Source organism: Pezoporus flaviventris, unplaced genomic scaffold (assembly GCF_033815535.1).
Source record: "Pezoporus flaviventris isolate CSIRO_AGI_PZ_B2104156 unplaced genomic scaffold, CSIRO_AGI_Pfla_v1 ptg000025l, whole genome shotgun sequence".
NCBI lineage: Eukaryota > Metazoa > Chordata > Aves > Psittaciformes > Psittacidae > Pezoporus > Pezoporus flaviventris.
Window position 1 is genome coordinate 22,518,159 of NW_026892573.1, and position 15,962 is coordinate 22,534,120.

Consider the following 15,962-nt stretch of genomic DNA (forward strand, 5'->3'; position numbering starts at 1 on the left):
GCTGTAACAACAAACCACTTACTGATTAGCTCCAGTGACTAAAGTTTACAATGGTAATCATACTGGATTATAAAACAGTATAGATATTTCTATCCTGCAAAAAGTTCAAACATATTTAGTATGAAAAATATGCACAATTTAATGTTCTCATTACCTCAAAATAGAAATATCTTCAGAAGACATCATAAGGAAAGGAAGGCACCTGGCCCAGCAAAAGTTAATTAATAACACAGAAAAATTCCCAATGCTTTCTATATTTAATTGCAGCTATGCAGATATGAAGAAAAAAGGCAAAAAAAAAAAATAAATAGAAGCTTGTATTTTGCCTAGCAAGGGAAAATAAGCTATATGAATTATCTTCTGAAATCTTTCCCATACAACATTCTTGAAAGAGAGAGAAGGCAGGACTCATCAAATGGCTGATCAGCTGACAAATTAACCTCTGTGGGACTGAAACCATAGGTTGGTTCCACAGCCACAGTTCTATTGGGAATAATCGAGTGCCAGGTTGTTATGACCAAGCAAGAACAACCTCAGTATCTCAACATCTCCTTCAGTCAGACAGAGAAATACAGTTCAGTTGATCACACACCACAGGTAAAAAGGTGTAGTTAGTTGCATACTAACTTACCTTCTCAGACAGTGATGTTAAGATGCTGAATTAAAAAGAAATAACTAGATTACTTTAAAATCCAAGTGACACCGGTAAAAAAGCCAGCATCTTGAGGAAATCCCCAAGTCAAGAAAAACTCAACTGTCGCAGTGAAAAGTGAAAAGAAAATTACTTCCCCACCCCCAGCCTCCATGTCACTCCAAGTTAGGAGAGGATTCTGCCTGATCGCAATATTGAAGCTTTTAGTGACAAGCGGTTGGAGTTCATTAGTAGATACCCTGTCCATGAGACTTATCTTCTTCAGAAGGTAACTTGCCATAGCCTTCAACAGTGAGGCTTGGGTGCAGATGACGCATACTACAGATCTGGGCTTGACAATATGATGGCCTTTGCTTCCTCAGAGGCTGGACCAAAGGAATGACATGTGAAGCCACAGGCAAAACTCCTGCAGGATTACCTGTGTCACACTAGAAATCACCCAGCCCAGTCAGCACCAATTCCCTCCCTAATAGATTTAGGATATGAGCAGTAGGTATTCCTCTTGCTTTGTGAACTATTTGTCTCAGAATCAAGCTGATATACAGGTGATGGATGATCCAAAGTCTAGTTAGCCACCTGAGCTCACTTTAACATAACCTTTACTAACAAGAGCTGAAGAGTCTGAAGTCTAAGCTGCTTGGTAAGAGTCAGAGAAAAGGTGTGAAAATGGAACTTGTCTGTCTGAAATAGCTCCTCTTCTTGATACAGCACATCAAATGCATCTAATATGGCTCCCAATGCACCAAATCCAGCTGCTTGTATTTTGTGCTAACATCTACAACAGAACGTATGAATTATGTATTGCATTACCTATTCTCTTCATAGGTAGAAAGGAAAACATAGAAAGTATGTTATCTGAACAGATACAACTCCCACAAGAGCAAGAAAAAAAAATCAAATAAACTAATTGTGGTTGCAAGCCATCTTGTATCTCATGTGATGCTTCATAACTATCTCCATGGCACTGTCCATGAGGACACACAGAACTTGAAGGCTCTCTTGGTCTTCTGCCAGCACTGCCACCCTCCTCTCAGGCTGCATCTCTCTGATGTAACAGATCTGCTCAACCACTACCTTCGCAGTTTTTATACCAGCAAAGTCAAAGAGAAAACTAACAATTTGGAGCTTCCTCAATACCAGGACAACTTCAGGCCCAGGTGCAGTGTTTCCAGGGGCAGCAGATCCTCTTTTCCGGACTTTAACACAACAAAATTTCTCCCTTCAAAGCTAGTAGTGGACAAAGTAAGAAGAAAAAACTTAAGTAGACTGAAAATAAGGTTTACTTGCCAATTTTGACTGCGTTATCGTCTATGCAGTGACACTTCTGGGAATACAGCTGCAATGCCAGCGGCACAGTGTTTCTGGCACTGTCCTGATCACTCAGGCACATTTCTGGGAAAAGGCTAAAAAATACTGGCCCCAACAGGTGAGCGAGTTCCCTTCACTTGAAAGGTCCTCCGCTATGCCAGTAAACCCCACATATTTGAATGTACCAAAGCCTCTGAAAACTGCTGCTTCATAAAACGTAAGAAATAAAGATACACTCAGAAGCAGATGATTCATTTTCTGGAAGAGAAGAAACACTTCAGTTTAAGCCAAGATAACTCTCACCTTGCACACTTAGCCAGTGACTCACAGGCATACAGGCACATCCTAAGTGGAATCACAGACTTACCTCATTCTAGCCTTAGCCTTTTCTTCTGCTACACTCAAAACACTCTCTTATACACAGCTGCTGCCCAAACTAGTCATCTGAACCATGGTACCAGCAGTCTGTGCCCACAGGACTGAGAATTTTCCACATGCCAAGAGCTTTACAAAGAAGGTTTCCATGCAAAACTATCTCCCTGCAAAGGAGGAGACAGAGAATTGCTTCTGCCTCTGGATTCCACCTTGGATCAAATCCCATGGACGAAAGAGATGTGGTTGGCTAAGAAAGCTCATGCTGTACTGTTACCAGAACAGCCACCACCAGCCATGACACAAAATCATAAGGTACATGGCCATTAGGAAGATGCTCTTCCTGATCTCTGTGCACTATGTCTCTTCTTCCCTTCAGCCTTCAGCTTCCTTCCTTCCTTCCTGCAAGTAATCCTCATCCTTTCTCTTTGTCCTGGAAACTTAGCCATTTCTGTCAAAATATCAGCTAGAAACACATGAAATAATTAAGAAGGTGCAATAAAAACATCAAAACATAGAAAAAAAATACAAAATACTAATCCTTGATGTATTTTACACTGATGTATAAGACATCAATACCTTTTGTATAGACCAAGTTCTGCAGACGCTAAGCACTATAAATGTCTCTCTATAGTTTAACCATTCCTTGGTGTGCCAGGTCAGTAAACCTTAAATCAGTTAAAATATTTACAGTTTTAAACACTTCAAATTTCTAACAATCCCATTAGGAAAGCCCTTAACCAAATGCTCAGCTTCTAGCACGTAACGGAGTCTTACTGACTTCAGTACCCTCTTGACAGTGTCAAGTCATGTAACACAAGATCCAGGTTTAATTCCTGGCTTTGTTCTCCCTGCTTAATTTTCCTCTACAGTTTTATTTCAAAACTGATCAGAAAATCTCCAAAAAGAGAAAATCATCTTTTCAGAAACAAATCTTTCTCAGGATACCACTAATTAAAGTGTGCCAGTTAGAAGTTTAACTCAAAAGATATTCTCCCATCCCTCTTGCTTTACATCAACACCTGTGAAAAGATCAGACATCAGTTATTAAAAAGGTGACTCAGTTGGGTCAGGTGATATTTTTCCTATTCAGAAAGATTTTGATTCCATGCTGTAACTAATCACATGCATGCAATGAATCACTGACATAATTCCTATAAATTTTAACCACAAGCTGTATATTTGGATGTAAAGCAAAAAGGGGTATTGTATTTTGAAGCTGACCTCTCTTTTCCAGTGGGATCATCAAGAAATCAGATTTTGTCTTTTAATGATCTAAGTTTGCCACTACTTTGTGTCCAGTATTTTATGTCAAAATTGTTATACGTATCTTCAGAATTATTATATAAATTATTCCTCTTTACTTTTCATAAAGAGGATTTGCCATCCTTGTTTCTTTTCATTTTTTTTTTTTTCAGTTGCAATAACTTTTGGTATCATACTTATCTATTAGCATATCTTAACTCAATCTTACATCTGTCTCTAAACAAGGTAATTTTCTTTGTCCCAGAATTCATATGTAAACTTTAACACACTAATCCTTTAAACAAAAAACCTTGTGCATTTAGTTCAGATTAATTTTCAATAACCATATGCTCGTGCAACCATAAAACAAGCATGTTTTGTAGGAGGTGATCTTAAAAGGATCAAGAAAGGAAAGGAAAATAGAAAACATTGCAAAAAAAAAGAAAAAGAAGAAAAAATTCAACAAGAATCTCTTACTTACTTAAGAAACAAGTGAACATTGTGAAACATAGCTGTGATAATTTTTTTTCCCCCACCCAAAATTAGTACATATTTTTCTCCCCAATTCAAGCTGAGATGCAGAAACTGTAGAAACTGGCACAAAAATGCAACAGTAAGACTTGAATATACATCAAGTTAGGCGCATTTGTCAGTGGAAGAAACTGAAGGCAATGGTGAACTCCACAGAGATCAATAAATCCACATCCCCTTTCCTCCTCTTTGACAAGTGCAAAAATGTTGATATAACAACACACTGGAGATGGTCCCTTCTCGGAATTTTAGACTTAAAATATATTTTTCAAAGCCACCTTTTCCATTAACTTCCAGACAAAAATTCAAAATGTATTTTTACGAAGTTACTGGAATTTTGTTTTGAGTTGTAAATTTTGGGATCATCTCTTACAAAGTAGTAGGATAAAGAAAAGTAGAACTGTAGACTAGAAAATAAACTAAGTCTTGGAAATCCTGATTTGAGCTCAGATCCTATGATTTCCTGGAAAATGTGGGACCTCAGAGTCTCACAACATCTCTTCTGAGGAGAAGAGAAATAAATTCACCTTCCATTTTATTTTGTCTGAGGTTTTGCTTAGAATTCTCATGGAGTTGGTTGGTGCGTTGGGAGAATGGTATTTTTTGCTTTGTTTTAATAAAATTGAAATTATCATAGGCATTTGAGACTACAGACTGCATTCTGATAGATGTCTGGAGGTGGGGGGATTTCTTTTTGGTAGAGAGTTTGATTCATTATGTGAATGCTCATAGTTCAAGATAAGGCCAAAAGAGCTCTTCCAAAAGGAAAAGTGAAAAGGGAATATAAAACTCCTTCCCTCCTTCTCCCAATCAGAAATTAATGTATTGTGAGGCAATAATGTTTCTCCAAATCCATGAGAAAACTAGGAAGTTACAGGGTATCATTTGCGTATTGCTAGCAAATAACATGGAGTTGAACAAAGTTATTTTGTAGTTTATAAAGACATGATTGCCACTCAATATAAAATAGGGATAATATAGTCACAAATTATGACTTATGTTACTCCTAACTGCTAGTGAAAATACTTCCAAGTTGAAGCTGAATACATCATGCAGAAAATTAAATGTCTCAACAACTATAAACCTATCTTTACTAAAATAGAACAACCATATGCAAACCATGAATATCCAGAAAAAGAGTATGGTGTAAGACACAAATAATTATAATAAAAAGAACATATTGCAACTATGAAGTGTAACAAGGCAATAAACCAGGAATACAAGAGTGTTTAGCAGCGTTAAAGCTATGAAGATAGACATTAAAGACTGTCAGTTTAAAAAGTAACCTCAATTAAAACAAGGTAAGATATGCATAAAACTAAAACATACTTTAAACAACCCAAAACTAATTTAAGTTTAGGACTGAATTCACATCTGTGTAAAATACTGAATATACCTTCAAGAGATAATTTACTTTAAAGTTCATAAACCTCTGAAGAAAATTTCCATTTCCCTCCTTTATGCCTTGACAGGTATCAGGTACTTTCAAGTGTGTTTCCTGGAAGAGTAGAATCCTACAGCTGTTTCCTGATACTTCCCTATGTAATTCCATCAGATGTGAGCAGACAGAAGGTACTTACCATTAGAGACTGAAAGCAAAAAAATAAATAAAAAGCCTCACTATTTCTATGAGAGCTAAAATCCTGTTCAAATTAAGAAGTTCCTCTTAAATGAACAAATGTGTTTGTAGGATGTCATTTGTTTCTTTCCAAAACTTCTCTCTTGAAATGGAAAAATATTACAAGTTCCCAGCACTGCTGTGAAAAGACATCCAAACCTGCCAATACTGGCAGGTCGCAAAGCAGGACACATGAGACTCCCTGCTACTCAGCTGTAGAGTTGTCTGGAGTGTATTTGGCATTTGTCAATTCCAGGAGTAGCTGCTAGATGTCTGGGAATCTGTTAAATCCCTGCCCAAACAGCAGGACTGGTAAATCTACACACGTAATCTAGTTATTTTGGTTTTAATGTCCACTGAATATGAAAGGATTTTTTTCTGGAAGATCTTAGGACTTTAGCATGTTATTGCTTAAACAATTTTAAGCAGCTCACTAGAATGGCAGAAACTGACTTTTTAAACTCTTCTCTGAAGCAGGTTTAAGATCGTTTTCTTAAGCTAAAACATCAACAGCAAGAAGGTCTCCTGCTCCTGTACAAAAGCTGTGACTTTCTTTTTTTAAATCATTTAAGGCTACATCTCCTCTTCAGGAATTAAGAAAAAAGCTTGAATTAACTCACATACTTCATCAAAAATCAAATGGAATCGACCGTTCATGTAACAAGCAATAAAGGTAGGTTAGAAATCGATAAAGCTATACATGCTGAGTAGAAAGTAAATGACAACAGAAGATACAACCCAATATTAAGTCATTGCTTACATGATAAAAGGAAAGAAGCCAAATCAGGGCACACTGTTCTTCTAAACAGTCAATCAGCAACAACACATGTTGTGATTTAGAATATTCAAAATGCTGAAGTCACTGAAGTGGCAACACTACTCATGGGAACCTGTTAGCATTAATGCTTCCAAAATGAGACTGGAGAGGAGACTTTCGAGTAGAAAGTAGTTGTATTGTGGTTTATTCATTATCTAGTTCCACAGCTACCAAAAGCTCATTATGGAAAAGTAAAACAAAAAAACTTATGTTTTTTATTGTTTCTGCTTCATTTCCATACGTACCAAAATCAGGTCATTTCAGATGACAAAGTGGGGCAAACGGAAAGAAAAGAAGGTTTACAGGAAAAAACAAACATAACACCAGGTCTGGTGGGTTGTAACCGAATCTTTGAGGCACTCAGTGCCACACATGGACTGTGCTAGCAGAAGAAAAGCAACACTGACAATGGGTTATACTGAAGTGCCCAGGTTCTGCTCATGGGAAATGGGCAGCTCCAGTTCTTGCCTCACCTTTCACATCAGCTCCTGCACAAAGCAGGGACAAATCTATCAGCTTCACCCATGTTTAGACAGATCGAAGTTGCTTTTCAAGTTCAGCAGTCATACCAACCTGTTATCCAGTGCTGCACCAGCAGTGAAAAAAGTTTGTTTTTCTTAATTCTCTAGTTCTCATACTAAGGACAGAGAAGATCGACTTGGCTCTACAGTTAGTAACATAAGTGCACAGAAATGCTAAAGACACAGTTCAGGGATGCTACAGGCAAAACAGCTTTGTAGCATGACCCCTGCACTTGACAGCAAGGCTTGCTTTCATTCTAACATTCAGAGCAGTGAATTTCTCAACTACAAAAAGAACAACCAATTTTTAAAAACACATTAGACTTGCCAGCAACTTCCCTTGGTCTCCACCATTGTCCCTTTCCTGCCCTCACTTCTTGGCTTTGTCCATCTCCTTTCCTCCCCATGGGAGGTACACTGTTGTTTCAGACTCTCCATGTCTCCTTTCCTATTTTAATTCTCTCTAATCTAAATAAAGTGTATTTCAGGAATCTCTCAGTATGACAGTAAAGTACAATGGGTATGAAGAGACCACTTCATCTGCACAGTTAGCAACTATCTTCTTGGATCTAGATGATCTTTAAAGTCCCTTCCAACCCAAACCACTCTATGATTCTCTGATTCTTTCTTTCATGCACTTGAAGAAAGTACAAAAAAGCTGCAAAGAACATAATGTCATTCAAATAAAGCAATTCTGACAGAGTAGTCTAAAATGTCACATACTCACTGCTTTATTTTAAAAACAGAAGATAAAAATATCTCTTTTCTCAAGTAGTCATTTCTGTTTAAAAACACTCCTTGGGAATCTCTCTCCTGTCTATGCCAACCAATCAGCCGACACTGCAGATTTCAGCATGCCAGCAGCACGTTCCACACAGCACATGGTCCCACGCCACCTCACACGTCATCGCAACGAGACCACAACGTTCAGCCAAGGATGAACTGGAGCCTTGTTATGAGAAAGCTTTTAGATTAATACACACAACTGGAAGTTTTGCTGTTTACAGTCTGGTGTTAATGTCAGAAGTTATTCTGTTCTGTTTTGAAAGCATCTATTTTCAGAGTCCCTCTTACAACACCGATAAAGGAACACAAACTGTCACTTAGGGGTGAAGAGTTATGCCTCCCCACTGTTGCAGTTCAGCTCAACCAGACCTCTCAGTTTACTTCTTAGGGAGGGATGATCTCCTCTTCCAGACAACCATCCGAGACCACCCCTTCTTGGCAAGCTCCATAGGAATATATTGTTCTGTGGTGGCTACTGCAGACTGAAAGAGCCTGAAATAATGAAGCTGAGTAACTTAGCAGAAAGATTGTGCTCTTGGTGCTCCTGTATTAAACCTTCAAGTAATGATGCCCATCTTTTGTTACAGCACAGAAGTGACACTTTCCAGCTACACTTTGGAATAGAGCTATTTCATCCTCGCTTTGTCAAAAGCAAAATTGCTACAACAGTGAGAAAGTGCAAATCTGCATATTCTCTGGCCCCTGCAGAACCTGTTGCATAGACAGAACAACATACTGGATGAAGGGAAACCTGTGGTGATAGAGCCAAGTGTCCCAATCAAATGATTTTCTGTCTAGAAAGGAAAATGAAAGTCCACCATATGTGTGGAGTAAAGACCCACAGACTTAACATCATCTGAGTTAATGACCAAACAGATGTATTTTTATGCTGCTACCTTAAACGCGCCACAAAAGTAAGGGAAGCAATGGAGAAAGAGATTATAATTTTCCTCGAGACTCCTGAAGAAAACCCCAACATGTAATAGAATAAGATTAATGAATTAACTTATACCCATCTAAAAAGCCTCTTAAGCTTTGTTTGGCACAGCTGTGGCACTATGCAACACCCATTAGCACAACTCTGAAGTAATCCCTGCAGGGTAAGAGAATGCAGCTGCCTTTCTGAAATCATGATGAATTTGGGTTGATAAAAGATGCCAAAATTCAGGGTGGAGTTTAATTTTGAGCACAGGGGGAAGGGGAGGTAGGTGCCTCTGACTAACTGAATGGAAACCAAGACCTTGTGCAGGTAGAAGAATACTAAAACTTCTGATTCCTCCAAGTCCTTCTCTGTACCATGGGTGACTGGCCGCTTCCTATATCTCACTTAAAACCTTCTTGAGATTCTTGAAGTGTCATCAACAACATTAAGACCTGTTTTTCTGGTGTGCAACATAATCCTCTCCAAGCTGTGGCTGACAGCAAGGCTAGAAGGGACATAACACATGAGTTAAGCTACAGCAGCCCACTGAGAATGAGAAAAGCCCTTTGTTCTGGCGTGGGTTTTTTGGTATTGTTTTTTCCTTTTAAATATTAAGTGTATTTGCAAAATCCTCTGTGCTTTGAAGCACTCAATATGAAGTTCAGTTCCCCTGTGACCTGGAAATAAAGTTTGGAGGTGAATGTCCTTGCCCATACTTTTAATCATGACTCAGGAGTCCAGCAGGATTCTAGGAGCTGTGAGGAGTCAGCATGCAACCTTTCTGTGATACACATAACACTGATTCTAATTAGCATGAAAAAGACCTTAATTTAATTAGAAAATATGGTGGTTTTTTGGTATTTTTATGTTCTTTCGTTGTTTTCCACTAGAAGGGCTGATACCTGCTACCTAAGTCTTAGGGGGGTTTTGTTTTTGTTTTTGTTTTGTTTGGTGTTTGTTTTTTTTTTTACCAAACATAGATTTATTTTTTTTAAATAAATGGTTCTTTTTGCCAACAAAAATACCCTGCATATTCACTTCAGCAATTCCATTGAATAACACATTTATTCTAAGTTTAATTCTTAGATGTTAAGGCATAATAAAGTAAAATACATTTCCTATTTACTATAGAGGACTAATTTACCTACTCTTAATTTATACCTGCTTTCTTTTGAATGTAAATTCGAATTTCATTAAAGTGACGAAAAAAATACAGCTTCAGAACTGCTTTTAGCCAGGCAGCCAGTTAATCATACTATTTTTCAAAAAGAAAGAATGCATTTAACAGAATTTATTAAAACAGACTTTCTGCATAATATTAACTGGTTTACTCAAAAGTACCTACAGTTAATGGATTGAACCAACAGTTATTAAACACTGTGTCCACAATACTTCAGTGATGAGATTTGAATTTTTGCTCTTGTTTTTTTAAAGGAATACACTGGAAATGAAACAAGATTTTAGGATTGTTCTCTTTGGGTTTTATGTTTTTTTTTTCTGTCAACTTCCAGAAGTTTCTCAGCCTTGAATGAATCAGTTACTGAACTGAAGTAAACTGCAATGAGACAGTATTTTTGCTGCATATGCAGAATGACAAGAGCTGTCCCAGGTGGATTAGCTGCTTCAAAAAACCTCTGGGTCCAGACACTCAGCCAGAGATATCTCCCACCTTAATGGATTTGGCTTTCTGCAGAAGAAAGTTTTTTGAAGCTTCCCAAATATTTCACACACAGTAGTGTAAAAGAAACAGTGGCTACAAATACCATAGCACTCCAAATATTTTCTACATTTTTAAAAATAATTTTAATAGAGATTACCAAATTGATGCAGGTCTTTCACAGCTTCCTATTGCCATGAATTTATTTATTTGAGGCACTGGAATGGGTTGCCCAGGGAGGCTGTGAATGCTCCATCCCTGGCAGTGTTCAAGACCAGGTTGGATGAGGCCTTGGGTGACATGGTTTAGTGTGAGGTGTCCCTGCCCATGGCAGGGGGGTTGGAACTAGATGATCTTAAGGTCCTTTCCAACCCTAACTATTCTATGATTCTATGACTGTATTTTGAGCAAAAAACAAGATGAAATCAAACCAAACCAAACCAAAACCCCAAACAGTTTTAACAATATTTAATCTGAAGAAGTTTCCAAATTTTCAAGTTTTCTTACAATTGTCACAAACAAAATTTACCATTAGAAAAAGCCTTTTTTTTAAGCTTAGCCTCCCAATTTCTCAGTTGTTGCATCTATCAATGCTACCTTAAATAGGATACCAGATTAGACAACATATTTTGCATTATTTCTCAGATAATTATCTAGGACCAAGGCCTTGGAATGAAATGTATTTATAAATGCAATTTACAACTCTTTCACATTTCATGAACTTGATCCAAAACTCAAGGATTTATACAAGTAAAAGAAAATCTAAAGAAAATTTGTACTTCTCTTCCTACCAGACATAGATCCCTAAAAGCCTCTAATATCTAAAGAGAATCCCACTTGAGCTTTTTATCCGTACAGCCTACTACTTGGTTTGCAGCTGTGTCATGACCACTGAGCAGCCTCAGTTCCTCACACTTGGTCATTTCATCTTACACTTTCTTCCTAATCCTCCAGTCCTCCTCTATCTGGGCAATGCTCCCAACACATGCAATCCCAAACTGTGTCAGCACCACCAGATGGTTTTTACCTGGTCATTAAGGAAAATAAAACAACAGATCAATCTCTAATTGCCCCTTGGGATCTTCTAATTAGTAACTTCTCCTTAACCAGACAATCTCCCCCATAAACAAAACTCACTGCCCTTTCCCCATTAGCCAGTTCCTTGGGCAAAGGGAGTTTCCTATACTAATCCCTGTCTAAACTAAATTATAATGCCTAATACAGGGTGCTTTAAAGGCCTTGCTGAAAACAAATCAGATTTGAACTGCTGCATTTCCTTGCCTGTAGAATAAGCTTCTTATCAAAAAAGCTATCAGGTAACTCTGGTAGTAAACATTTTTGGGAAACTGTTGCATTTTAACTCCAAACATTTGGACCTCATCTATCCTGGCCTCTATTTCTGCTTCCTTCCACTGGCCTCCTCCCCTCTAAGGTTCAAACTGGCATTAAAATATCACAAAACTAGTGGACACAAGTATTAAACCTTGAGTAACAGATGCTGCTTATAATGAAACACCTTCCATTGTACCTACTAGAGCAATGTCAGGCATTTTTCTCAGTTAAAGGACAACAAATGCTGCAATTGATTGATTAGATACCAAGGAAACCAGTTCACAAAATGGGCATTCTGGCATTTCTAGTGATGCCAGCTAAACCTCAGCTTTGACAGCTTTCTGACAGACTCCAAAAATCAGGTGATTTTTTTCTTGTTTTATGATCCTCAACTTCTGGACAATCCAAATAAAACAGGGGGAGCGTGCCAGCTCCTGCCTGCCCACATCATGCAAGTATAGATGTGAACAGAGATGCAGGAAAATTAATCCCAGCAGTGAACATGGATTTGTTTCCCAAGTAGAAAGGAACTCACAGCTTTGAATTAATTAAAGTAAATAATAATAAAAAATTATCCTCCTGGCCAAAATAAATAATTTTAGGAAACAAACAGATGGAACTGTAAGGAGGAAACAAAACTTGCTTTTTAAGTCTTAAAACCAAAATTGCTTCTGTTGTCTTTGATCTGATTTAAGTTGCACTAAAGGTCAATGAATATTGGAACAAATATTGCTAAATACTGTACTCAATGGATAAAAAGAACACGAAAGTCTGGCCTTTTTGTACATCACACATCACACAGTGATCTCACCAATGTTACCAGCTGGGGACTTGCAGACCACATTGACCAAAAAAGGGAAAATGCTTCATGCCTGAAATCCTTTCCCAGTTACCTCACCCAGCTTTTGCTCGCATTTCTGCAGTAATTGCAGAGGTCATTTCTTTAAACTCAGATGGAGTAAATCAACAGGCTACCCAATGCAAAGCTGGGTTTGTGTAGTCTCTGGAGAGAACTCAGCTTTATTTAAACTGAGTGTGTACAGAAAAGGAAGAACTGAAATATGTGCAATAAAAACAGAAGAGCGAGTAGTATAAATCGAGAAGAGCGAGTGATGGGGATTTGTGTATTGCTGGTTTGATTACAAACACTAATGTTTTATGGGGAAAGTTTCTCGATTTGTTGGGTACCTTCAGGTTTTTGAAGCGCATGTGAAGTATTAGTCTTTAATGTTACTCTTATGATGTTCCAAAACCACTTGAACTTTGCACTCTGGGTTTATGCTGTCCTCATATTTGAAATAAAGCTTTGCAACATCAACAGGATATATTTTATCCTCCATATTATCTGTAATTTCTGTGACAGTATTTTTTGCCTAAACTTGATACAGCTTTGAATAAAGAAGGAAATACTCTCATTCGCTGTATTAGACACAGCGGTAGCATAGGCCTACAACAGTTCATCACGACTGTGAAAACCCTGAAAAGTTACTTATAAAAATAAAACAGTGATTATCATAGCAAAAACCTGTCATCAATTTATAACATTTTCTCTTTTTTTTCCTGCATGTGTGTGGCAGGGTGACGGGGTGGGGGTGGGGGGAGTGCTTGTTTTTATCTCCAGTTGAATTTCATCAAGTGTTTTAGAAAAGAAAGAAAAAATGCCAAGTAAGCACTTTTAAGTGCTCTTTCATGTAATCTTCCTCTCACCAAAATCTGACAGTAGTACCTAGTATCATTTCTGATTATGTATATTGGTAACACAACTATCCCTTATTTTCTTTTTCCTCCATAAATTTGGAAACACAGCTTAACAAGGTACTAGAACTGATCGTTTCAAAGACAAAAGGGAGAGAATCCAGCACTCATCACTGTTTATAAAATATGGTCTAACAATGTAAGACTGATCACAAAGACCAGCTGCTTGCACCTCTAGCTACTGCTGAAATTGCCAATACAAAAAGCATATATATAATTAACCTCATGCTTCTATACCTATCTCTTACAATGTTGGTACACAAGATGTTACAATGCAAATTAACTGAAAATTCACAGCTCTAGAAATACACAATATGACACAACTATCAGCTATCCTGTGGCGTCTGCACTATTTCAACCTCTCCTTGGAGAGGAACACATACATAGTTTTCTGTTTTTTTTGAGGAGAGAAGGATGGCAGACAAACTAGAGCAAGTTTGGGTCTGAAATGAATGAAATTCTATATGCTGTTGTAAGTTAATACAAGGGGTAAAACCAGCTCAAACTCGGTATTTCAGAACAAAAAGTAACAGGTTATATATGGTCCATACAGCTGGCGTGTTTAAAGACCTCAAAAAAAAAAGCGACATTCTCATTGTCCTCTGAAACTTGCATCTGAAGCCCAAGCAACAAGAAAGCATCTAATTTTTATTTGGCTATCAGTTCAGATCACCCTAGAGGAGTTTAAAGAGCCAAATCTCTGTGCACACCTTCATTAACTGCAGACAAATAACAAGCAAACTCAACTCATCCCGCATCTGCAAGAGTTCAGAAATACTCAAGGACTGAGTTGGGTGAACAGAAGTGGAGTAGTTATCTCACCACATTCTCTATTCTACTAGCATTGACTTTTGGAAAGCCCAGATTTCTACTCTTCACACTGGTCTTATTATTCCTAGCTCATACATTGCGGTTTTCTAATTACTAGAAAAACATTATTAAATATAACTAATCTCTCACTTCTTTGTATTGATTCCATTCAGTTAAAGGCCAACTGTAATTGCTTACACTGATGCAAATAAATTCAGAGGCAAATGTTTGTGTCACCATATGGGCTATGCAGGCAGTACAAATCTCTCATTTTTTGAGCCTGAGAGTTGAACTTTATGAGCAATGCAAGAAAGTAGGAGTTTATTTGACAACAATGACCCGGAAGAGCTCTCTCTCTCTCTCTCTCTCTAAATATATATACATATATATATATAATCAGCGTATCAAGCCAGTATCCTGGGCTGCCCAAAACACACGCAATACTGCATAGTAAAGTCCATTAGGCACTGGAATAAGAGTTAACTGAGCCAGGCTCCCTCCTGAAGTCATTCGGTACACTGTTGTGTGACCACAAAGAAGTCAAAATGATCACTATTTCCACAAATCATATAAGATGGGCAAATGTCAATATTTTATCTGGAAGTCATTTGGAAAAGAAACCAGCCATTGTGATATCCTACACAGAGAGGACTCAACCAGCCCAGACTTTCTGTTAAATACTTGTTGATTCAGAAAACTGAAGGACTTATCTTCAATTAGATCATTAAATATGTGTTGACATCTACTCAGTGACGTAGTCAAGGGAGACATGAGCATCTGCAGAGAGCTCTGTGAACTGCCTGTGGATTTGCCTCTCTGATAAACTAGGACAGTCAATAGTACAGCAATTTAGGCTTTCAAACAGGGCTCTGCAGAGATGAATGATGCCCCATGAACTACAGGAATATGAAACAAAATGGTAACACAAAGAACTGAACAACGCAACCAAAACCTACTGAAAACTAGAAATAATTTTGCGTTGGGACTAAATTCTGATTTGTGCAGCATGGTAAATAAACTCCCAGCCCTGCATCTCACAGCAGCATAGGGGTGGGATGAGAAGAATGCAGCTGTACACAAAAACATCTCAGAAAAATCTGACCTCAAGTTCACAGTAAAAATTCTCCGCAAACATTTACTTAGTTCCTGTGCGGAAGTAGCCTCATCTGCTTGCTACACATTCACAAGAGCAGTACAAAAAGTGTAAACCCTCAGTCTCTCTTTCCAAGAGCTCTGTTCTTCTTCTGAGGTTTGCTGAGTACAGCACATGAGCAACCTCAGCTACAACATCAAAGAGAAGTATTTTTTTCTACCCATTTAACCTTACAAATGGCAGATTTCCTGGAAAAATGTACAAGCACTAATACAAGATGCAAAATGCTTTCAGATCTAGCATATTTATATAGACAGAAGGAAATGTTACTAAACATATCTCTAACTGACCACCTCAGCCTTTATGCATTTCTCTGAGATTGTGATCAAAACAGACACTGATAACCACTTAAGACTCCAAGTTCAGACTGAAATTAGCTCTTTTAGTCTTAATGGTTCATTGCAACATCTTTTTCCCCAGTATATCTCATTTCCTGGGCTGACAGCTGGACCCTGGTATAGACAATCTGCACTAATTCTTTAA

The 15,962-nt window shown here is 37.8% G+C and overlaps 1 protein-coding gene across 2 annotated transcripts in view; it reads right to left on the bottom strand.

Moving 5' to 3' along the window:
• Window positions 1-15,962, bottom strand: part of ARHGAP42 (Rho GTPase activating protein 42) — a 154,828-nt gene that overhangs the window by 55,008 nt on the left and 83,858 nt on the right. The gene's annotated exons all lie outside the window — the stretch shown is intronic.